This window comes from Coregonus lavaretus (assembly GCF_964263955.1).
Source record: "Coregonus lavaretus genome assembly, chromosome: 26".
Lineage (NCBI taxonomy): Eukaryota > Metazoa > Chordata > Actinopteri > Salmoniformes > Salmonidae > Coregonus > Coregonus lavaretus.
This window is the reverse complement of record NC_140013.1, coordinates 30055207-30080535: the sequence shown is the minus strand read 5'-3', so window position 1 is coordinate 30080535 and position 25329 is coordinate 30055207. Positions and strand designations below refer to the sequence as shown.

The 25329-nt window shown below is 41.9% G+C and overlaps 1 pseudogene across 1 annotated transcript in view; it reads right to left on the bottom strand.

The window, feature by feature from the left end:
• The window catches only part of LOC311101895 (neurofibromin-like), a 178213-nt pseudogene extending 156887 nt beyond the window's left edge, over positions 1–21326 (bottom strand). Inside the window, exon 1 of the transcript in view lies at positions 21146–21326. The product of the transcript in view is annotated as a neurofibromin-like (transcript). The remainder of the gene's footprint in view (positions 1–21145) is intronic.
• Between the last annotated feature and the right edge of the window lie 4003 nt (positions 21327–25329).

The window sequence follows — 25329 nt, the reverse complement described above, 5'->3', positions numbered from 1 at the left end:
TATTCAGACCCTTTGCTATGAGACTCGAAATTTAGCTCAGGTGCATCCTGTTTCCGTTGATCATCCTTGAGATGTTTCTACAACTTGATTGGAGTCCACCTGTGGTAAATTCAATTGATTGGACATGATTTGGAAAGGCACACACCTGTCTATATAAGGTCCCACAGTTGGCAGTGCATGTCAGAGCAAAAACCAAGCCATGAGGTCGAAGGAATTGTCCCTAGAGCTCCGAGACAGAATTGTGTCGAGGCACAGATCTGGGGAAGGGTACCAAAACATTTCTGCAGCATTGAAGGACCCCAAGAACACAGTGGCCTCCATCATTCTTAAATGGAAGAAGTTTAGAACCACCAAGACTCTTCCTAGAGCTGGCCGCCCGGCCAAACTGAGAAATCGGGGGAGAAGGGCCTTGGTCAGGGAGGTGACCAAGAACCCGATGGTCACTCTGACAGAGCTCTAGAGTTCCTCTGTGGAGATGGGAGAACCTTCCAGAAGGACAACCATCTCTGCAGCACTCCACCAATTAGGCCTTTATGGGAGAGTGGCCAGACGGAAGCCACTCCTTGGTAAAAGGCACATGACAGCCCTCTTGGAGTTTGTCAAAAGGCACGTAAAGACTCTCAGACCATGAGAAACAAGATTCTCTGGTCTGATGAAACCAAGATTGAACTCTTTGGTCTGAATGCCAAGCATCACGTCTGGAGGAAACCTGGCACCATCCCTACGGTGAAGCATGGTGGTGGCGGCAGCATCATGCTGTGGGGATATTTTTCAGTGGCAGGGACTGGGAGACTAGTCTGGATTTAGGCAAAGATGAACGGAGCAAAGTACAGAGAGATCCTTGTTGAAAACCTGCTCCAGAGCACTCAGGACCTCAGACTGGGGCGAAGGTTCACCTTCCAACAGGACAATGACCCTAAGCACACAGCCAAGACAACGCAGGAGTGGCTTTGGGACAAGTCTCTGAAAGTCCTTGAGTGGCCCAGCCAGAGCCCGGACTGGAACCCAATCTAACATAATAATAATAATAATAATAATAATAATAATATGCCATTTAGCAGACGCTTTTATCCAAAGCGACTTACAGTCATGCGTGCATACATTTTTTTTGTGTATGGGTGGTCCCGGGGAACGAACCCACTACCTTGGCGTTACTAGCGCCGTGCTCTACCAGCAGAGCTACAGAGGACTACATCTCTGGAGAGACCTGAAAATAGCTGTGCACCAACACTCCCCATCCAACCTGACAGAGCTTGAGAGGATCTGCAGAGAAGAATGGGAGAAACTCCCCAAATACAGGTGTGCCAAGCTTGTAGCGTAAAAAAAAAAAAAATACCCAAGAAGACTCGAGGCTATAATCGCTGCCAAATGTGCTTCAACAAAGTATTGAGTAAATGGTCTGAATAATTATGTAAATTTGATATTTCCGGCTTTTATTTATTCTAAAATACAGTTTTTGCTTTGTCATTATGGGGTATTGTGTGTAGATTGATGAGGGGGGAAAAAACATTTAATTAATTTTAGAATAAGGTTGTAACCTAACAAAATCTGGAAAAAGTCAAGAGGTCTGAATACTTTCCGAAAACACAGGTAAATCACGTTTTTGACTGCACTGGGCATTTAATAATTTCAAGGTCTTAATTGTATGTCCACAAATTTGATTGTGTCTGACTTGCAATATTTGAGTTGGATGCCCAATCCCTGGGCTGCGTGACCAAATCATTGATTTGAATGGGTGTTATTAATCACTGTGTGTGGAAAGTTGTCTGGGTTTTCTGTGAACTATTGAGTGTGTGCATTGATTTCTAATCTTATATACAGTGGGAAGTGATCAATTTACTTATTGATGATGGATGACGCAAAGGGATTCCCAATTCCTTTTTTTCCTGAGAGCAACATAACAACATGATATGACCGTAACCAAATGCAATCTGGAAAAAAATCACAGTTTTATTGTTTCACTGATTTAATTAGACGTGACTGCTGTGGTAAGTGATTATTATATACATCTATGTAAGTGACTCATCATAACAGTATTACAGTTCATAGAGCAAGGCCGTAGTGGTTATCAGATAATGGACAAATGGTAGGTGCTGATCACATTTTTTGAAATATCTGTTCAATCATATAAATTCATGTTATGCATATGTTGTATCCTAATTGTGTTATGCATTTGTGTGTGGATGACAATATTTTGATATCCCAGCAAATCTTGAAAGGATTTCTTAAAATTAGATTTGAAGGGGTTGACTAATAGTAGCTAAACTGTATAGAAACAACATGTTGCTTTTTCCCTAGTGTTTGTGTTGTAGCATAATGTAATGATATATAGAGGCACAATCGGTAACCACTTTGACGATGGCATATTGAAAATGATTTACTTTTATGCCATCTCTCGAAGGCGCTCTAATGGACTAGTTAAACTTGTCAAATGGGGGGCCACATTCCATGTAGTACATATTTTACTGTTTGACGTGCCACATCATATGCCATTCAGTAATTTTCCAATACATAAATATTAGAAACATGTTTTATAGCAATAATATTTTAATATAAGCCAATTTACAATATCTTGATTTCTGAAAAATCTCTAACGTCCCATAAAAGTCAACTGGAAATGGTTCAGGCCGGAGCGTTACAGGAAGTTGTAGCAGCTGCCATGTTTAGCTGCTTTGTTGTAGATTCCTTCTAGGTTTCCTGCAGATTTTAAGTGTTGCAATGGAACCGAGCTGGAGTACATTTTTATTCCAGGTAAGTGTAACATCTGAGTGATAAATTTGGTTAACTACATCTATATGTTACTACATGTGTAATGCGTCGTTGCCTCTGGTGATTTTAAACGTAGATTTCTAGTAGACCTATTCAAGCAAAACAATGGTAGCGTTAGCTAGCTAGCTAATATTGGCTAGCCTATGAGCAATCCGCTAAACAAGCTAACGCTAGCTAGCTAGCTCGCTACATCAAGCCCAGACTTCCAGCTGTGAGGTATGGATGACGCTCGAGAGGGGGGGGGGAAATCTGGTCGGTCTCCCCCCAGTTTTTGTAGAATATTTGTGTTTCGACAGATTTTAGTACAAGTCCGCCAGTGTATGTTTATAAATTGGATTGGCCACTTAGCTAAATATAAAAAGCAAGCAAGTTGGCAAAGTGATCATGCCCGCGCGTTGGATAGTTAGAAAGCTAGCTAGCTGTAGCTAGCCTCTTAAAGAACGAGAACAATCCCCACCTCCACTCCAGCGGCGAGCCATGCCAACCAGCGAATATATTTGGCTTGAAAAGTGCTTTCATTTTCGCAATCAGTGATTTTGTTTACTTGTTTTGATGCGATTTGAATACTTTTCTACTTTTAGCAAATCGCACTCGTTTACATTCTGGGCACGAGGATGGAGAGGAGGGACCCCACACTTCTGATTCTTAACTTTACCCCCTTTTCCTCGTCCCAAAATATTTAACCGCGGGTTGGAGAAAGAATTCAGACTATGCAGTAAGCTGCTAGCTAATTCTTGCACTACTGATCATTTTGTAACCCCTCTGCCCTATGTCTGAGATTTGTATTTGGCAGCTTGCAGAGGATATTCACGTCCTTAGTTATCTGCCTTTGGTGCGATGTGAGCTGCAAATCAAGGAATAGGGATAGTCATCAATGGCCATTCAATTTGGTTAATTGAAATCCAAACAAACTTTTTTTTATTTTTTTAAAACAATTTTAATAAGTAAGTACCTGATTAGGGTTGTTCAGGATATATCCAATCTATACATATTCGGAAATCCTAGACAGGGTTACAGCATTCTGAGCAATACACAACTTGCACCTTAAAATGTGTTGCAAAAATGCATTTTCTACCCTTTCTGTCTGTAGAAGGTGAACATTTGTCTGTGTAAAAACCTAGCCTCTTGTTGCACTATGTCCATTCAGTGGAGTTTTAGTATTTACTGATGTATGCTTGTAACAAGACGTAAAAAGTCCAATAAACCTTTATTGGTCGCATACACATATTTAGCAGATGTAATTGCAGGTTCAGTGAAATGCTTGTTTCTATCTCCAACAGTGAAGTAATACCTAACCATACACAAAAATAAAGGAATTAAGAAATATCAGGGAGAGTAATGTCGGAGTCTGGAATATAATATATGGTGGTGTGTATAGACAGTATATGAATCGAAAAGGTGTACAGCAGTAGCTGTATAGGATGAACCATGACTAGAATACAGTATATACATATGAAGTGGGTAAAACACTATGTAAACATTTATTAAGGTGACCAGTGTTCAATGACTGTCAGCGTTTCCCAAACTCAGTCCTCAGGACCCCAAGGGCTGTACGTTTTGGTTTTTGCCCTAACTCTACACACTGATTCAAATTATCAAAGCTTGATTTGAATCCGCTGTGTAGTGTTAGGGCAAAAACTGAAACGTGCACCCCTTGGGGTCCTGAGGACTGAGTTTGGGAAACCCTGGACTATGTACATAGGGCAGCATTTAAAATAAAGAGAACTTTAAAAAAAACAAGACTGATGAAGGTAGAAAACACGAAAGCAGTCAACTTGCCAAGTACACTACATTCATAGATTGTTGACATTATGTAACCACTGGGAATTCATCCACCAGCAGTCACATGTCGGCTAGATCTTAAAAATAGATCTCTTTCCATCACACCTGAGGGGAATTGCATTTGAGAATCCAGACTATGTAAGCCTAGTGTAGACATTTGAAACATCCTCTGTCTGGGTATGGGAAAGCGCATCAGTCATAATTTAAGACCCTTTTCCGTTTATTTTCCTGGAATGTGGAACAGGCTATTTCTCCTAGTGGACATGTATTACATTTTACTGTCCTATCTATCTGGCAACCCAAGATGCATAACAAAATGCAGTGTCAGTTAAATTATTAGATGAATTGGACCCTTGACCCTTATGCTTCACAACATCATCTCAAATGGCATACAATGTAGTGTTCCAATCCCAGGTCAAATGTGAACACTAGTGTTGAAAATGTATGTCCTCAAACCAAGTTGCCACTTGTTTTCTTATTTTTTTCTTCCCTACTCCGCATAATCATATTGCAGCCATAGTGGTAGGCCTATATAGTTCCATTCCCTCAGCACTTGAGAGGTGCAGCTGTTGCCAGTTAATTGCCGCGAGCCAGGGACCCATGATAATGGTTTTATTTTGTGGCTAACAAGGCACAAATACCTGAAGCTGGTGTGATGGAGCAGTGGAGGAAAATGGAAACTAAGTAGTTGTTATTTGGAGGCTCCGTTTGATTCGCTGGTCTTGATGTAGCGTCTAATGAGGCTGTGCGTCACTTGTTATTGTTCTGTAAGGTCGGAGGTTATGCTTGGGGGGGTTGTCAAGCTATGCAGCTCTCAATAGTAGTATTCTCGTAATCCTGAATCAGATGAAAATGACTCATTTCTTTTCTCCCGATTTAGGACAATATGTAATGGGTTTTGTTTTACTGTTAATGTTAACATATTATTAACAAGCCCAGTATTTTCCTTTTCTTTTGTATTAGTCTTCTGTAGGTCCCATGGTTCCAGGGAATCCACGTAGGGACTACTACACAGGGATCAGAGTAAGTTAATGTCCTCCACAAAATGTCCCTGTAAAATCAAATACCCCAACTTCCTTTTTCACAGGTTTCTGCACATGAAATGAGCCCCACCCAGCCCTTGAAACATAGATGGAACATAGTGTGTAGTCAAGGTCTTAGTCCTGGTTTCAGGGTTAACACTCAGATCTTGTTGCTTCCCTCATGCAGGTTTGTGCCAGACATTGAGTGTGTTTATCAAGTTTTGTGAGAACACAAGCAGTACCAATATATTTTAACTATTACTGTTGTTTCCGGGATCATAAAATAAATTGGGCACTTGTCTGAGCAAATGGCAAGCTGCCTTCTTGGGGCCTGGTTGTCTGATATCTAAACAGATTAACATTGTGGTGAATGAGATTCTCCTCCATCATTGTAAAGCCCTGCCGCCACATCCCTGACTGAATTAACAACAGAACAGGCTGCTTTTATTTGTTGCAGTTTTTTGTTATTTTCCGCACCCCCACTCCATTTCAACACTATTTATTTTGGAATGACCTCAGCCTTCAGAGCGGATTTGTATCAAACTCATCAGAGCAGCGTGAAGGCACAGCGGGTTGCAGCTCACTATGCGTCTGAGTGCTTCGCTGTCTCTCTCTCTCACACACACGAATAGCTAGAAGAAATGCTAATGGTGGTAAGAATTCCAGTCTGGATCCAACTACAGTGTGGACGGAGGACAAAAAGGGGACTCAACACCCTGTGACTGCACCCTGTTTTTCTCCCATTCCCCAAAGCACGGCTGCCTGTGGTAACTCACTAAGCAGTCTGCAGCGTCCGCCAGCTGAACAGAATCCCCAAATCAGGCAGGACTGGTGTCACAAAGGCCCCCCTGAGGGCCGTAAGTGCATCACTGCTCGGATTTGTGTCCTCTACGGCTCCACAAAAGAGCATAAAGGAACACAATTTGAGATTTTTTTTCGACTCCCCCAGACCCCATCCCCTGCCTGCCTGGCTGACTGTATTGGGATGCTTGGCTGAACCTGAAAGCCCAGGGGTCAGCTCTTTAACCTTGTCCTATGGTGATTACTGAAAATAACAAGGTCGTCTCAATCGTGGTGTCTTTGGTCGGCCCGTTGTAAGGTTGCTAGTTACATTGTGAAACTCTATTCACACACCAACCAAAAATATTCATAAACCTCCCTCCCCCCACCCATTCTTTGGGGGCTGCCGTGACCAATTGGACAATGCCAGCAGCTGCAGCTGTCCTCTGTACACTGCTCTATTAGCTACCAGGGTTGGCTCATTTTTTTGCTACCTTGTCAGTTTTTGTTACACTGCTACATATTTTTCAACCACTACAAAACAGTAGACAATCAGCAACATTTTGGGTAGTGTATGATTATTAGTAGGTCATTATGGAAGAATTTCCTAATTTAGTGTTTGTTCAAGGAAATATTTAAATGTTGTAATGTTTTAATTACGGATGGTTGATGGTTGTAGTAGATTATATGAGCCTGTTGAAGCCAGTGTGATGAATGTGATTTGAGGGGGTGGAAGTGGTTTGAGAGGATGACGCCTCAACCAGCCTGCGCCCACAGTGCCACTTGAAAGTGGTGTGAAATTGCTCCAAAAGGGATATTTATAGTAGATGTGTAAGCAGTTTATTACAACTCATCCTGAGACACTACAGAAGTTTAATTTCAAATAATTAGCATTGGTAGGTTCTGTTACCGCCATTCAAAACGGCTCTGAATAGTAAAGGGGCTAGTTGCCCATTGCAGATGGATACGGTGTTCAGGAGGCGTGACATGGGGAAATGTTGAAGTAGATGAGAAACTACCTGAACTTGTCCAATTGGTCAAAGCATCCATTCTGGACTATTTGTTTACCTAGTGCACCATTTTTGTCAATATAATGTAGTTTTGTGGGTAACCAATGGTGGAAAAGGTTCCTTGTGGTGCCAAGGCATGCTCCTCTGTCTTGCATCATATTCAGTTGTAGTTTCTGAGAGGATGTAGTGAAAAGTAACAGAGTATTAGCAAAAAACGATTAAAAAAAAAACTGAATCCAGGAGTTAAAAAATCCATGTAGTATGACATACAAAGAATTTAGTGAGTGAGTAGCTACCTTGGAGCATTCTTTTAAGTTTGGAGCAGTCCACATTGATGTACTGCATGAGCTCTATATCATGGACATCCACAGTGTCTTCTGAGCAGACTGTCAGCTCCTGCAACCTGGGGGAGAACACAATGGATAAGGACTCTCTTAGACACTGCCAGGGAACAAGTTCATCCAGTCAAACACATGATATCCAGAGATTTTATTCTCCCACAGTTTCTCAGTAGAAAGGAGGGAAAGAAGAGGGGGTGGAAGAGAGGGAAAAAAGGTAGCCTTTTTGACATCATCCCGTCGTCCTTCAAGACAGGAAACTGAAATGACTGTATCAATGATGTGAAACTTTCAGAATGTTGCAGATAGAAACAAGGCTACAGTAAACATGTTGTCCACAAATGATGTATCGCTCCTTGTGTCAATTAGTGACAATTATTCCAACGCATGTTGTGTTGAAAGACATTTCATTTGTAAGTACCAAAGTTATATAGGTTGTTACGGGAAACTTGTTGCTCATGAGGGGCTGCATATATTAACAAAATGTCATGACAATAGCGCAAACAGGACAGGAGATATGTTTGTTCAAAGTTTGGAATTTCAGTTGATTCCTATAGCAACCCACTTGGGCCAATCAGAATAATGTTGTAAATTGTCACGATCGTAGATGAACGGGACGGACCAAAACACAGCGTGAAATGCATCCATGTTTATTGAACTTAATAAACATACAAAAACAACGAAACGTGACGTCGGAAGGCTAACACTAACAAGCCACACTAACCGAACACAAACAAAAACCCACAACACAGGCAGGAAAACTGGCTGCCTAAGTATGATCCCCAATCAGAGACAACGAGCGACAGCTGCCTCTGATTGGGAACCACACCCGGCCAAACATAGAAATACAAACATAGATTATTCACACCCTGACCAAACTAGCTAGAGTTCTATAGGCCAGGGCGTGACATAAATGCCGGATCTCCATGGGAAGAAGTATCATTCACCCAAGTTCCTTCAAAATCGGGCCAGTGCTGTCTAAGATATCGCGTACGAATGTACTAACGGACGGAGAGAGAGCCACAGTCCCATCTCCGATTTACAATAGCACGATGTGCGGCATATCGATGCAGCCAGCGCCAATTCAAAAGATGTTGAAAGACATTTCATTTGCATGTACCGAAATTATATCGGTCATTAGGGGAAACTTGTTTCTTATGAGGAAATGCATGCATGTAAAAAAATTACAATACTGTAGTTCAAACGGGGCAGGAGATATGCTTGTTCAAAGTTTGTTGGGGGACAAAAAGTGTAATTAGAAAAACTAATGGGCGGAGCTTATAGGTCCTCATGAGAAACGTGTTGCTCATGAGGGGCTGCATATATGAACCACATTTCATGACAATAGCTCAAATGGGACAGTAGATATGCTTGTTCATAGTTTGGAATTTCAATTGATTACTATAGAAGCCCCCTTGGGCCAATCAGTGTAATTTTGTAAATGTCGTATCTCTACGCATCATTCATCCAAGTTTCATCAAAATCGGGCAACCGCTGTCTGAGATATCACGTGTGACAAACATACGAACGGACAGAGACAAATCCACAGTCCCCTCCCCGATTTCATCGTGGGGGACAATTAACCTAATAGAGCTAACAGGATTCCCTGTTTTATCGTTCCATCTGAACGTTCTGTAACGTTGCACCATCCTGAACATCCTGGGTGGGGAGGGAGGGATTTCAATCATGACTGGGCTAACAGTTCAGTCACAGTGACCTTGTCCATGACTGGCTGCTAAACTGAAGTGCTGAGGTATGCGAACAAATTAACTTCTCACATGGCATAAGCAGGAAAGGGGGTCCGAACAGTTTCCTCATCATTACTTCTGAGGGCATAACGTCATTTGTAATATTACACTTCTGGGAAAATCAGGTCTGGTGGAACTGTTTAAAGACACAAATGCATTTTTGCACAAAAGATAATAACGTAGGTGAGTTTCCATCGACCTTGGAAGAACAACAGGGTGGGCAGGCTTTTGTTCCAGCCCTGTACTAACACACCTGATCAACTGCTCATCAACACAGTGATAGTGACACTGAATTAGCCAACAGTCTGTAGTTCCTCAGGATCAGGGTTAGCGTTACCTGGTGGAGATGCGGCTGAAGACAGCGTTGAAGTTGTTGCAGCTGAGGGAGAAGAGGACCCCTGAGGCAGAGGCACGGAGCTCTGCAGCGTGCTGGTGGCCCTCACGGTACGTGTGGATGAAGTGACAGATCTCTGGCAGCAGCTGCTTCACAAGCATGGTCTCGTCCAGACGCAGGCAGTCCTTCGATTGCTGGGGGGATTTGATTTGATTTATTAGGATCCCCATTAGTTGACACCAATGGCGACAGCTAGTCTTACTGCGGTCCGACACATAACGAAAAATAATTTACAGACAAAATACTTTACAATCTACATGCAGTACCAGTCAAAAGTTTGGACACACCTACTCATTCAAGGTTTTTTCTTTATTTTTAGTATTTTCTACATTGTAGAATAATAGTGAAGACATCAAAACTATGAAATAACACATATGGAATCATGTAGTAACCAAAAAAGTGTTTAACAAATCAAAACATTTGTTATATTTTAGATTCTTCAAAGTAGCCACCCTTTGCCTTAATGACACCTTTGCACACACTTGGCATTCTTTCAACCAGCTTCACCTAGAATGCTTTTCCAACAGTCTTGAAGGAGTTCCCACATATGCTGAGCACTTGTTGGCTGCTTTTCCTTCAATCTGCGGTCCAACTCATCCCAAACCATCTCAATTGGGTTGAGGTCGGGGGATTATGGAGGCCAGGTCATCTAATGCAGCACTTCATCACTCTCCTTCTTGGTCAAATAGCCGTTACATAGCCTGGAGGTGTGTTGGGTCATTGTCCTGTTGAAAAACAAATGATAGTGGGACTATGCGCAAACCAGATGGGATGGCGTATTGCTGCAGAATGCTGTGGTAGCCATGCTGGTTAAGTGTGCCTTGAATTCTAAATAAATCACTGACAGTGTCACCAGCAAAGCACCCCCACACCTCCTCCTTCATGCTTCACGGTGAGAATCACACATGCGGAGATCATCCATTCACCTACTCTGCGTCTCACAAAGACACGGCGGTTGTAACCAAAAATCTCCAATTTGGACTCATCAGACCAAAGGACAGATTTCCACTGGTCTAATGTCCATTGCTCGTGTTTCTTGCCCAAGCAAGTCTCTTCTTATTATTGGTGTCCTTTAGTAGTGATTTCTTTGCAGCAATTCGACCATGAAGGCCTGATTCACACAGTCTCCTCTGAACAGTTGATGTTGAGATGTGTCTGTTACTTGAACTCTGTGAAGCATTTATTTGGGCTGCAATTTCTGAGGCTGGTAACTCTAATGAACTTATCCTCTGCAGCTGAGGTAACGCTGGGTCTTCCTTTCCTGTGGCGGTCCTCATGAGAGCCAGTTTCATCATAGCCCTTGATGGTTTTTGCGACTGCACTTACAGGAACTTGCTCCCATTCAGCCGCAAGAGCATTAGTTATTGAAATTTTCCAGATTGACTGACCTTCATGTCTTAAAGTAATGATGGACTGTCGTTTCTCTTTGCTTATTTGAGCTGTTCTTGCCATAATATGGACTTAGTCTTTTCCCAAATAGGGCTATCTTCTGTATACCAACCCTGCCTTGTCAAAACACAAATGATTGGCTAAAATGAATTAAGAAGGAAAGAAATTCCAGAAATTAACAAGGCACACCTGTTAATTGAAATGCATTCCAGGTGACTACCTCATGAAGCTAGTTGAGAGAATGCCAACAGTGTGCAAAGCTGTCATCAAGGCAAAGGGTGGCTACTTTCAAGAATCTCAAATATATTTTGATTTGTTTAACACTTTTTTGGTTACTACATGATTCCATATGTGTTATTTCATAGTTTTGATGTCTTCACTATTATTCTACAATGTAGAAAATAGTAAAAATAAAGAAAAACGCTGGAATGAGGTGTGTCCAACCTTTTGACTGGTACTGTACATTTAAAACCATTAACATGTAGTGTGTGTGTATATCTATCAGTTACATACATGTCAGTACATACACACAACAAGTAGGTCACATGGAGGAGAGGCGTTGTGCCCTGAGGTGTTGCTTTATTTGTTTTTTTGAAACCAGGTTTGCTGTTCAGGAGGAAGATGAATACAGAGAAAAAGAGAGGGAACATGATGAGAGGAAAGAGTGTATGTGCACGCTGGTTTCTACAGGTTCTCTGAGAAAACAAGGAGTGCTTTTCAGGTTATCAGAGGCAACTTCTCACATAGTTCGGATTTATACAGCTGGACATGCAATACATGTATGTGGGTTAAGTGCCTCGCTCAGGGGCACAACCACAGTATGTCCCCACCTGGGATTCGCAAGTGCTCCCATTGGCTCATTTCCAAAACTACTGTGTCAAACTGGCAACCTCATACTGGGACAGACTGCATACAACTGCATTCAAAACCTGTAGCTCACTCATATGTAGGAAATAGTGTAACACAAAATGAGGCTATTACTATACTTAGAAATGTGTAAAAAATAACATCTCTACATTTCTAACTAAAGTTCCATATAGTCCATGAGCAGAGCAGCTGGCTTCCATCTGACGACATGGCCTAATGAAAAACCTATACAGGAAACTCCCGGCGATCCCATTGGAAGCTGTGAAACCACTAACTCAAGTCGAGGAAACACCTGCAAATGTAATCTACTGCTGCAGGGTCGCAGAACAGAGGCACCTATTTCAGAGGGGAAGAGAAAGCACGAGTGAAGGAAGGGGTTTAAGTGTATGTCTGTGTCTGTCTGGAAAAAGCAGAGAGAGACAGAACAGGGGCATCCAGGATCCATCCAACCAATGTAATGCTGGCGTTGTGTTGGAAGAACCATAGCGTTTTAGAATATTGGTGCAATAAGTGCAATATTTTGAGGCCAATGTTCTTGACTGGCAATGTTCAATTAAATTCATCAACAGAAAACTGTTTGAGTTGGGGGAGGTCATAGGACTAATATGGGACAGGCTGGGGGAAAACTAAAATGGAGAAATGTTTATACACAATACAAACACATACAAACAACTGTAGGGGGGGATAGGTTATCAGACCAACTAAAGGTGATGTAAGGAGGGATACAGTAGATGTAGAGTGTATGGGGGTTTCCTCACCGACACCAGGCACTTCTCCAGTGTGTCCAGGATAATCAGCTGGGAGAGGTAGAGGTTCTTCTCAGCAGCTTCCCCGAATATCTGCTGGAGAGAGGAGAGGAGGAGAGGAGAGGGGAGGGGAGGGGAGGGGAGGGGAGGGGAGATGAGGGCTTACAGACACAGAGGACACAGTGATTCGGCAAACACCACTTCCAGCCCTTAGTGGGCATCCTAAACTTCAGTTGACTTGGAGTTTTGACACAATACACAAGCCTTCCAGGAGGTAGGGTTGATGACGCGCAACGTAGTGATCCCCATTACTCATGCTAAAGTCAAATAAACAGCTAAAAGAGATATGTTAAAAACTCCACTTACCATGTTGTTCACATTTTTTAGTACGTTCGTGAGGCCACTGATGACGAGGGAGAACTTGTACTTAGAGATGTTGATGAGACATTCCTTGTTGTGCTCTGTGCCGACTTTGGTGTGGTTGTTCTGATGTCCCATTTTAACGGGAAGCTAAGGAGAAAGAGAAGAAAATCATGTGTACGTACAGGAGTACGTAGCCACGGGTGAACGTGTTAGACAGTGGACCATATATGCAGCAGGTTTGAGCAAGGCTAATGGAATTACACAAAGCCGTGGTTTCACGTTCTTATCATGTGTCTACACATATCCACACTACACATTTCCACACAAGAAGTGCTATGTCACACCTCTCGCGCTATGAGGACGTCTCCGACACCTGACGAAGGTCAAGGAGCAGACGTCCTGCAGTCACAGAGCAATGAAGCCCTGTGCTAAGAAGAACCTCGCCACAACTCTAACATACGCCCACAGCTGTACACCTGCAGGCTACATCTCACTCACTCACACAAGGGCCAGCTCGGCCAGACCTCATGGGCAGGAGCCCCTGTAAGCTTGCCTAGTGTTGTGGCTGGCTAGTGTGTACGCGGGGCACATCAGGCCTGGAGTGTTAATGAGCCGTAAGCAGCAGCACAGATGAGAAGTGAGCTTTTCTGCATGGAGCACTCCTCCCTGATGTGGCTCTGGCTCTCCTTCAGGCCCGTGCGTAGGCGTGGGGCAACAGAGCCAGGATGTTGTTAGCCTCAATTTCCACTTCCAGGCTTCCCCAACAGCCAAGTGATGAACAGGCGTGGGAGTATGGTAAGGGGAGACTACACTGTTGCAGACCTAATAAGGAAACAGTTCGGTTCAGACCTGCATCCATGGTAAGGAAGAGGCTCATGGCCTAGGACTGCTTACTAGCTGGATCCTCTCTACCACTAGGGCCCCTCAGGGAGAAACCTTGGCCTGGGAATGAAAGTCCAAAAACAGAGGGTAGGAGAATAGTCAGCCGTCTGAACTGGAATGCACAGAGTCCACACAGGCCCATCCCTGCTTCATATCTTTCACATCCAGTTCAGCTCAGGGACTGTCCGTCCGGGACCAGAGACAGACAGTAAGCACTTTGTTTCACAGGCCGGGATTGGAATTCCTAAAAGGTCACGGAGCCATCTCTTCCCTTATGTGCACTTTGGCATAGCTGATTGACATTGTATACACACTAATGCACTGTGTGCTCATTACATGATTGGGGGAAACAGGGGGAAGGAAATGAACATTGGATGAGAGGAATGAGCCAAGAGAAGAAACGTAATTAAAGTGAGGCCTATTTTTCATGAAAAGAGAACTGTTATTGTCCCTAGATGGGATGTTTAGATATTCGCATTAAAGATGAATTATGTAAAAAAAAAAAAAAAGTGACATAACAAATTTGACTCAATGATCTTCATGTACAGTGGGGAGAACAAGTATTTGATACACTGCCGATTTTGCAGGTTTTCCTACTTACAAAGCATGTAGAGGTCTGTAATTTTTATCATAGGTACACTTCAACTGTGAGCGACGGAATCTAAAACAAAAATCCAGAAAATCACATGGTATGATTTTTAAGTAATTAATTTGCATTTTATTGCATGACATAAGTATTTGATACATCAGAAAAGCAGAACTTAATATTTGGTACAGAAACCTTTGTTTGCAATTACAGAGATCATACGTTTCCTGTAGGTCTTGACCAGGTTTGCACACACTGCAGCAGGGATTTTGGCCCACTCCTCCATACAGACCTTCTCCAGATCCTTCAGGTTTTGGGGCTGTCGCTGGGCAATACGGACTTTCAGCTCCCTCCAAAGATGTTCTATTGGGTTCAGGTCTGGAGACTGGCTAGGCCACTCCAGGACCTTGAGATGCTTCTCACGGAGCCACTCCTTAGTTGCCCTGGCTGTGTGTTTCGGGTCGTTGTCATGCTGGAAGACCCAGCCACGACCCATCTTCAATGCTCTTACTGAGGGAAGGAGGTTGTTGGCCAAGATCTCGCGATACATGGCCCCATCCATCCTCCCCTCAATACAGTGCAGTCGTCCTGTCCCCTTTGCAGAAAAGCATCCCCAAAGAATGATGTTTCCACCTCCATGCTTCACGGTTGGGATGGTGTTCTTGGGGTTGTACTCATCCTTCTTCTTCCTCCAAACACGGCGAGTGGAGTTTAGACCAAAAAGCTCTATTTTTGTCTCATCAGACCACATGACCTTCTCCCATTCCTCCTCTGGATCATCCAGATGGTCATTGGAAAATTCAGACGGGCCTGGACATACGCTGGCTTGAGCAGGGGGACCTTGCGTGCGCTGCAGGATTTTAATCCATGACGGCGTAGTGTGTTACTAATGGTTTTCTTTGAGACTGTGGTCCCAGCTCTCTTCAGGTCATTGACCAGGTCCTGCCGTGTAGTTCTGGACTGTTCCCTCACCTTCCTCATGATCATTGATGCCCCACGAGGTGAGATCTTGCATGGAGCCCCAGACCGAGGGTGATTGACCGTCATCTTGAACTTCTTCCATTTTCTAATAATTGCGCCAACAGTTGTTGCCTTCTCACCAAGCTGCTTGCCTATTGTCATGTCGCCCATCCCAGCCTTGTGCAGGTCTACAATTTTATCCCTGATGTCCTTACACAGCTCTCTGGTCTTGGCCATTGTGGAGAGGTTGGAGTCTGTTTGATTGAGTGTGTGGACAGGTGTCTTTTATACAGGTAACGAGTTCAAACAGGTGCAGTTAATACAGGTAATGAGTGGAGAACAGGAGGGCTTCTTAAAGAAAAACGAACAGGTCTGTGAGAGCCGGAATTCTTACTGGTTGGTAGGTGATCAAATACTTATGTCATGCAAATAAAATGCAAATTAATTACTTAAAAATCATACAATTTGATTTTCTGGATTTTTGTTTTAGATTCCGTCTCTCACAGTTGAAGTGTACCTATGATAAAAAATTACAGACCTCTACATGCTTTGTAAGTAGGAAAACCTGCAATGTAAGTAGGAAAACCTGCAAAATCGGCAGTGTATCAAATACTTGTTCTCCCCACTGTATATACAAGGGCCTTTCTCTTAGAATACCATCAATTAATTCATGGAAGGGACACCATATAAAGACCATATGATGAGACAATGTTATAATGTTGAGATATGTCTTGCTGACCAATTCTTATCAAGGTACTCTTTGAAAACAGACAGTGACACTAAATAAGAAGGTATCGAAACATTCTCTAATTAATGGAAAATCAATGAAGAGATTCAAGCCTACAACTGCATTTTGAGCATTCTACTACCCATGACTTCTATAAAATATTTTGTCATTTTGGCCACACACATCAATATACAGTAATTTAACATCATTTATAATTTAACATCAGTATTCCAACAGTGTTGTTCACTGGAGCCATCTCGTCTTTTGACAACTCAGCTGCTCTAGGGTTCTGACTGCAGGGAGTACAGCTACGACCGGAAGTTACTTTTTCGTGGCAGGTCAGGAGAATTTACGTAGCAGGTTAGGATAATTAACGTGGCAGGTTAGGAGACTTAGGTTAAGGTTAGGAAAAGGGTTAGGGTTAGCTAAAATGCTCTCCTAACCTGCTTCAAAAAGTCACTTCCGATCACCCTTTAGTCACAACTCTGCTTTAGGGGGTATGGTGGGGTGGGGGTGAACAGATTCAGTTTCCATGACGATGCACCAACACTGCAGAGGTCATGGTTTAAAGAAGAGATGCACTGATGATATGACGATTCTGGGCTGATGCTGTGATGACCAATACTACTAGGTTGAGGTTCTTCTTTCTCATTAATCTAGTACATCACATTGGCATCCACCAACCTCTCTCGGGTAGCTTTTTACATTTACATTACATTTTAGTCATTTAGCAGACGCTCTTATCCAGAGCGACTTACAGGAGCAATTAGGGTTAAGTGCCTTGCTCAAGGGCACATCAACAGATTTTTCACCTAGTTGGCTCGGGGATTAGAACCAGTGACCTTTCGGTTACTGGCACAACGCTCTTAACCACTAAGCTACCTGCCGCCCCAGGTGCATGCATTACAACCAAGACAATTTAGGAATCTGAAGTTGCATACAACTGTGATTTAGACTTGTTCACAACACTTTCATTGTTTCTGGACACTGGGTAGATTTTTGGGAAAAATAAGCAAGGTTCACACAGAAAATCTGATTCTGACTATGAACTCCACCCTCATAAAGCCAACACATGCAATCCTATGACATAGAGCCCTCAAATTCAACTCTGGAACCCGAAGCCAGTTCCACTAAATTTTTTCATTGTTCCCCTCTAATCAGGGACTGAATTAGACCTGGACACCAGGTGTATACAATTCATTATTATGTAGGACAGAAAACCAGCAGGCTCCGGACCTCGTAGGGTAATAGTTACCCCTGACTTAGAGGCTTCTAAATGGTCTTAACAACACAAGGTGGATTTAATCCCTTATTACACTTTCATCAAACTGTAATAAGCCGAGCAGAGCCGCTAAGCCTGGGTACAATCACCACTCTGTGCATCAGAGTCCCTCTGTAGCCTCTGAAACCTGAGGCCCAGAACCTACCCAAACTGCACACAAAGTGCTGATATTCATTTTCAAAAGGCAAAGAAAAGGAGGTATGAGACAGTCTTATACCCAAAGTTGTACTGGAGCTGAGGGCAGTTGCACAGTGCGCAATGGCACTTGGAGCAGGTTTAGGCTAAATCCAAACCTCTGCATAGTGCAAACTCTGGTAGGCCTAAACTAGGCCTAACCCTTTTCAAGTTTATTTGTAAAACAGATTTCACCCAAAATAGTTTAAAGAAGGTTAAGAGTTTCTGGCGGCATTGCTTGCACTGCAGCATGGTTGCAAGAACCATCCCAAAAGAACCATCTGTTTCAGTCCCTTTCGTGGTGGTCTTTGACGACCAAAACAGACAAAGCTCAGTTTCCAATGGATGAAATTGAGACCCAGAGCTGCTTTACAGACATACCAGCTCTCAAGCAACAACAAACTTTCCAACAAATAAGCTGGAGCATTTTACAACCTTGATCTTACAATATGATAATATTGACTGATAATGACTCCTGATGAGAAACAGTTAGGGGCAACAGACAAGTGTAAAAACTATTGATGGACTGGATAGACTACCTGACCCAATGATTCACATAGCTTCAATCTCAAGTTCATTAGAGGAATCTTTGGCACCCTTAAAGGGATACTATAGCAGTACTGTACAGTAGCATATGCTAGTGTACCTGTAGCCTTCCAGTCATTGCACAAATGCTAGTCTGCATTGGCTCTCGGGACTACCTCTAACTTCCTTCACACTGCACGCAGACACCTAAACAGCTTAATATTGCAGATAGATTGTAACTTCCATCAATGTAATTGTCTGCATCACATCCAATCCCCCATGTTTTTTATATCTATACTCCCCTTTATTACTTTTCAACCCCGCCATCCTTTCCCTACTTGGGGTAAATTAGTGAACAACAATACTTAGGCCTCTACTTCCAGCTTATACTTACCATCTACATTTTATGGACACAGTCAATTTTACAATAATTATATTTTATTAGTTTTTGCTCCTGAACTACTTCTACTCTCAACCTCTCCGATCATTTTCATGATGTCCATCCGGTTTGCTTCTATATGCCATATCTTTCTAACTGTGCTCTTTCCCAAAAGCTCCCAACATACAACCTATATACTTACATTGGGGCGGCAGGTAGCTTAGTGGGTAAGAGCGTTGTGCCAGTAACTGAAAGGTTGCTGGTTCTAATCCCCGAGCCGACTAGGTGAAAAATCTGTCGATGTGCCCTTAAGCAAGGCACTTAACCCTAATTGCTCCTGTAAGTCGCTCTGGATAAGAGCGTCTGCTAAATGACTAAAATGTAAATGTAATTATTAGTTATCTTGTTATTATTTGTTGTTAGTTGTTATTAGTCCCATACTTCAACTCCATTCAACACCTCCCATCTAGCTCTTAACACCATCCATATAGGATTTCTATTTGCCATATATATTTCAACTGTACTGTGATGTTTTACAAAAGTTCTGAACCTTTCTATTCTCATTGCTTCTACAGATTGTGAATTAAAAATAAACATTTTTGCTAAAAGTATTATTATATTATTGATCGATTGACTATGACTTTTCAGATCACCCAGTAATGCTATCTGCAAGGTTAGCTCCAGGTAAATATTGCAATCCTTCAGCCATTCCTGGACCTGTGTCCAAAAACAAGCTACAACTGGACAGAACCAAAACAAATGATCTAATGATTCTGTCTCTTCACAGCTAAATCTGCAGAGCTGGGAAGATTGTATCCCCCATATAAATAACATTATATTGGTAGCAAGAATTTTATATAATAATTTAAATTGAAAGATTCCAATTTTTGAATCCGATGTCGTTTTGCGTGTCAGTTCATAAACACTATGCCATGGGATCAGTACGTAAAAAATCTCTTCCCAACTATTTTGCAATCTATATGGGACGGCTGTCAATCCTTTGGTCCTTAAATGAAACTGATATACTTTTTTATTTATTACAGTTTTCCTTAACCAATTATGTTCTTTAATGTAAGGCCGACAGACAAGTTCCTTACTTTCTCCCCTTTCCACTTTCCTCTTCCATTTTTGCGGTAAGGCTGCAATTATTTGGTTGTAATTTTGGGTAGAGCAGACATTTCCATATGTTTTTGTTAGCTGCATGTGTGACATAACTCCACCAGTCCTACCGATGATATCATTTACGAAGCTTATACCTTTTTTAAACATTTTGTCAAAAAATTAAGGTTTTTTGTCAATTAGTATATTTGAATTTAACCACAATATTTGTTGCATTATTTGTTCTGTCGTTTCTGGAGGATTAAATTGAAATTGCAACCAACTTTATATGGCTTGTTTTAGAAATAGTGATATTTGGGAGATGATTTCCTTTTCAAATAACTGAAAATGAGTGGTTGTAATCTGAATAAAGGGAGAAAGGCCATTCTTGAACATTGGGTGAGACAATCTTACTAATTTGCTTGAGAACCAGTTCGGATTTAAGTATAACTTTTGTATGACTGAAGCTTTTAGTGATAGGTCTAATGCTTTAATATTTAATAATTTCTGTCCTCCGAATTCATATTCATTATATAAATAGGCCCGTTTAATTTTGGCTGGTTTGCCGTTCCAAATAAAATGGAATATTTTTTTCTCATATAATTTAAAAAACTGTTCGCTAGGCGTAGGCAAGACCATAAGCAAATAGGTAAACTGGGATTCATGTTGCTTTTTTATCTTAGTATTGAGCCTTTACCTCAGAGCAGAAACATGGCCAGGTTGCAAATCCAGATTCCTCAGACAGACAGTAACATGACTGTTGGCTGACAGCATGCAACGAGTGTGTGTTCTTCATTTTTTTCACTGCATGTGACAGACCTTGCATTTTAATCAGTGCATGTTGGAGTCACACCTCTCATTTGTTTACAGTTAGCTATGACTCCCTAGCTGGTACAGTAGTGACATCTGTTCCCCAATTTACTGCCAGAATTAGCCAATATTAGACGTTATGTGCAACCTCTCCTAACAGTCCGAGTTAGCTATACCAACACCCAAAATCGAAGCAACATGAAAATGCATGTTTAGTTGGCTAGCTAGCTATCTTAGCTAGCTAAGTACATGGGAAGCTTACTAGATAGGTAGCTAAAAGTAACTTGCACTTTTGTTACACATCATCCTAACAGATACAAAAATATTTGTCCTAACGTAGTAGTTACTTTGTCTATAGCTAGCTAACGTTAGCTAGAAAGCAGGCTAGTATGCACTTTGCAGTGGCAGAAATAAGTTAACTAGTTACCTGTTCAATCCCTCCAAATGCTTCACTGCTTGCAGTTGCAGCTAACTAACTACTCCCACTTCCAACTCATATACAATATAATATTACCTGCTCGTCGAATCTATTTATCACGGCCTGAACCCATTCCACTGGTTTATGTGCCGCCATGGCCGAGCAGATGGAAACCGCGAATGACTGCTTGCAATTCCAATACGAATGTGGAGGTTCGTGGCGATGTTAAGCCTGAAATAAGTTCCAAAACCGCCGTCTGAAGAAGACAGTACGGGTTGGTTATTTTCCCCTTTGAGCAAGCTTTACCATGCCACACCACCGGAAGTCATCCCAGTGAAACCGATGGGGAGAGGAGATTACTGAGCAAAGATGCCCGTGTGTCGCTTGTTGATGTCGAAGGTAAGAGCAAAGAGGATGCACACAAACATTGGCCATATAATATAATGTTGTAACATGTAACTAGATAGCTTGACTTGCTACCATATGTTAATGAAAATATCTAACAATATTATTACATGTAATCCAGGAGTTTTTGTTTGAATTCTGGTTCTCCTCTCACAACACAAGTCACTCAGAAAAGCATCTGTAGCCAGTAGCATGCTGCAGGTACATTTGGCATTTAAAAAAAACTATAGCTGTGCTACAGAATTAATCTGTTATCATAAAAGTGTATTGCAATATTCAGTCTCTTTTTGCCACACACACACACTCTCACTAGATACAAATGTGTAGGCTACTTGTCCAGAGAGGTTTGTGCTGTAGAAGTGGATCTGCAGCAAAAGTAGACCTTTACTGCAATCTACAGGTCTAAGGTCACACTAGCATACAGAAAATGTAAATGTAGGCTATCCACAGAAAATGGAAATGTGTGTGTTTCTGTTTGAGAAGTTAAACCAGTTCATTCCCTTGTCACTGAGTGTCCTGCATCATGTATTTTTTATTATTATTTGTAAATTAAGTATGGTTTATTTTACAGTACATTTATTTTAGACAGAATCACTTATATCTGGTTGAATGTTGGTTGTGGGACATATCTGAAGTACTGTGTGTGTTCCATTAATCACACTAATGCCAGGGTCAGTATGTGTGTGTGTGGATAGGCATGTTCTATACAGTATTCAGGACAACATTACTCTATTTATCATACACTATGACTATGACTGCATAATAGACTAACCTAAAAATACACATTATTTTCTAATAAATGTGTTAACAGGGGAATATACAGTGGGGGAAAAAAAGTATTTAGTCAGCCACCAATTGTGCAAGTTCTCCCACTTAAAAAGATGAGAGAGGCCTGTAATTATCATCATAGGTACACGTCAACTATGACAGACAAAAGGAGAGAAAAAAATCCAGAAAATCACATTGTAGGATTTTTAATGAATTTATTTGCAAATTATGGTGGAAAATAAGTATTTGGTCAATAACAAAAGTTTCTCAATACTTTGTTATATACCCTTTGTTGGCAATGACACAGGTCAAACGTTTTCTGTAAGTCTTCACAAGGTTTTCACACACCGTTGCTGGTATTTTGGCCCATTTCTCCATGCAGATCTCCTCTAGAGCAGTAATGTTTTGGGGCTGTCACTGGGCAACACAGACTTTCAACTCCCTCCAAAGATTTTCTATGGGGTTGAGATCTGGAGACTGGCTAGGCCACTCCAGGACCTTGCCCGGGCGGTGTGTTTGGGATCATTGTCATTCTGAAAGACCCAGCCACATTTCATCTTCAATGCCCTTGCTGATGGAAGGAGGTTTTCACTCAAAATCTCACGATACATGGCCCCATTCATTCTTTCCTTTACACGGATCAGTCGTCCTGGTCCCTTTGCAGAAAAACAGCCCCAAAGCATGATGTTTCCACCCCCATGCTTCACAGTAGGTATGGTGTTATTTGGATGCAACTCAGCATTCTTTGTCCTCCAAACACGACGAGTTGAGATTTTACCAAAAAGTTCTATTTTGGTTTCATCTGACCATATGACATTCTCCCAATCCTCTTCTGGATCATCCAAATGCACTCTAGCAAACTTCAGACGGGCCTGGACATGTACTGGCTTAAGCAGGGGGACACGTCTGGCACTGCAGGATTTGAGTCCCTGGCGGCGTAGTGTGTTACTGATGGTAGGCTTTGTTACTTTGGTCCCAGCTCTCTGCAGGTCATTCACTAGGTCCCCCCGTGTGGTTCTGGGATTTTTGCTCACCGTTCTTGTGATCATTTTGACCCCACGGGGTGAGATCTTGCGTGGAGCCCCAGAAATCGAGGGAGATTATCAGTGGTCTTGTATGTCTTCCATTTCCTAATAATTGCTCCCACAGTTGATTTCTTCAAACCAAGCTGCTTACCTATTGCAGATTCAGTCTTCCCAGCCTGGTGCAGGTCTACAATTTTGTTTTTGGTGTCCTTTGACAGCTCTTTGGTCTTGGCCATAGTGGAGTTTGGAGTGTGACTGTTTGAGGTTGTGGACAGGTGTCTTTTATACTGATAACAAGTTCAAACAGGTGCCATTAATACAGGTAACGAGTGGAGGACAGAGGAGCCTCTTAAAGAAGAAGTTACAGGTCTGTGAGATCCAGAAATCTTGCTTGTTTGTAGGTGACCAAATACTTATTTTCCACCATAATTTGCAAATAAATCCATTACAAATCCTACAATGTGATTTTCTGGAATTTTTTTTCTCATTTTGTCTGTCATAGTTGACGTGTACCTGATGAAAATTACAGGCCTCTCTCATCTTTTTAAGTGGGAGAACTTGCACAATTGGTGGCTGACTTAATACTTTTTCCCCCACTGTAAATGAAGACAAAGGCTATCAATTCAATGCAAATATTACTGTATTAAAGGAAATCGCTGTATTAAGCCTGCGTTGAAGACCGTTTGAATGGCTTGGATAGGCCTATGGAGATGGCAGAAAACATCCTGATTAGAAGGGGAGCTTTGTGAGGCTTCTCCTGTTGAGAGGTGGAGGGAAGATCCTCTGGGAGTCCAGATGTGGCAGCATGTGTCGTAGAAACATTTGACTAAGAGATAATCTACTCAAATAAATATCTCTCAAGACACAGGAGCCTGTGAATTCAAGAATTAGACTTTATTGCATAATAACGCCTGAGTTCTTTCTCCATGGAGGAACTGTCTCCCCCTGGCTAAGAGATCTCTTATATAGACCCATATGGAAAAAACAGGCATACAGTCCTAACTTTTTTTTAGTTCTGCACTCTGCACCACCCCTCTTTTTCAACGTCCAGCTGTTACACATTATCCACTCCAAAATGTCATGAATGCTCTTTTCCATATGAAGCCTCTCATTCTATCATTCTTCTGTCTACGTGGCTTAGGCCCCTTCTTAAAACACTAATGTACTGCACACTGTTTAAGAGCCTCTGTGAAATAACACATGCATTCATTTAAAACATAGCATATACTTAATGTCTACATTTCTTATTCAAGTTTCTGAATTATACAATATCAAACATGTTTATTACATTTTACCTTTGGCATCTCCCTACACGTGCCATAATGATACATAAAATAATCCTATATATCCCCCCTATGGGACATTCCAATATTGTCCCAAATAATACAAAGATTAATTTTTAAATATATGTAAGCATGTGCATTTACTTATTCTTAGCCTTGCCATATTTAGTTTCACTTCACACGCATATATTTAAACCAATACATCTTCCTCAATACTTGACCCATCCTGATGAGGTCCCATAGCCCAGTCAGGCATTGAATACAAGTCTGCAAGGTTTTCCTCTAAATTAACCTCCACAGGATTTATATTTATTTAGCCCCCTAGGTATTACACTTCCTCAACACACCTGGACTTCTACTACGCTTTCCTAAGCGACCTGTCAATTCTGCCCTATTTTCTTTCTGTTACACTTTCTCAACACAGAAAAAGGAGCAGTATTACACAGGATTTCTGCCTACCTAAGCAGCCTATAAACGATACACTTTCGCTACACGTTTATAGCGGTATTCGAAGGACTTAACATGTTATTGTCTGATCACTCAACCAGCTGGACAGCCGCCCGTGTCGAAATGACCCAGACAGAGCGATCAGCAAAATGAATCAAATGAATCGACCGAATCGAACAGACGCATCAGATGAGCAACCGAGTGACCCCGACGATTGAACGCACGAGCTGAGCAGTCAAATCAAACAGATCAATCAGACTGTCCAACTCAGCAACCCGAATGAGACAGATTAATCATCCAACCTGACCACAATCTATCAAATCCCAATGGATTAAACAGAATTTGTAGCAGG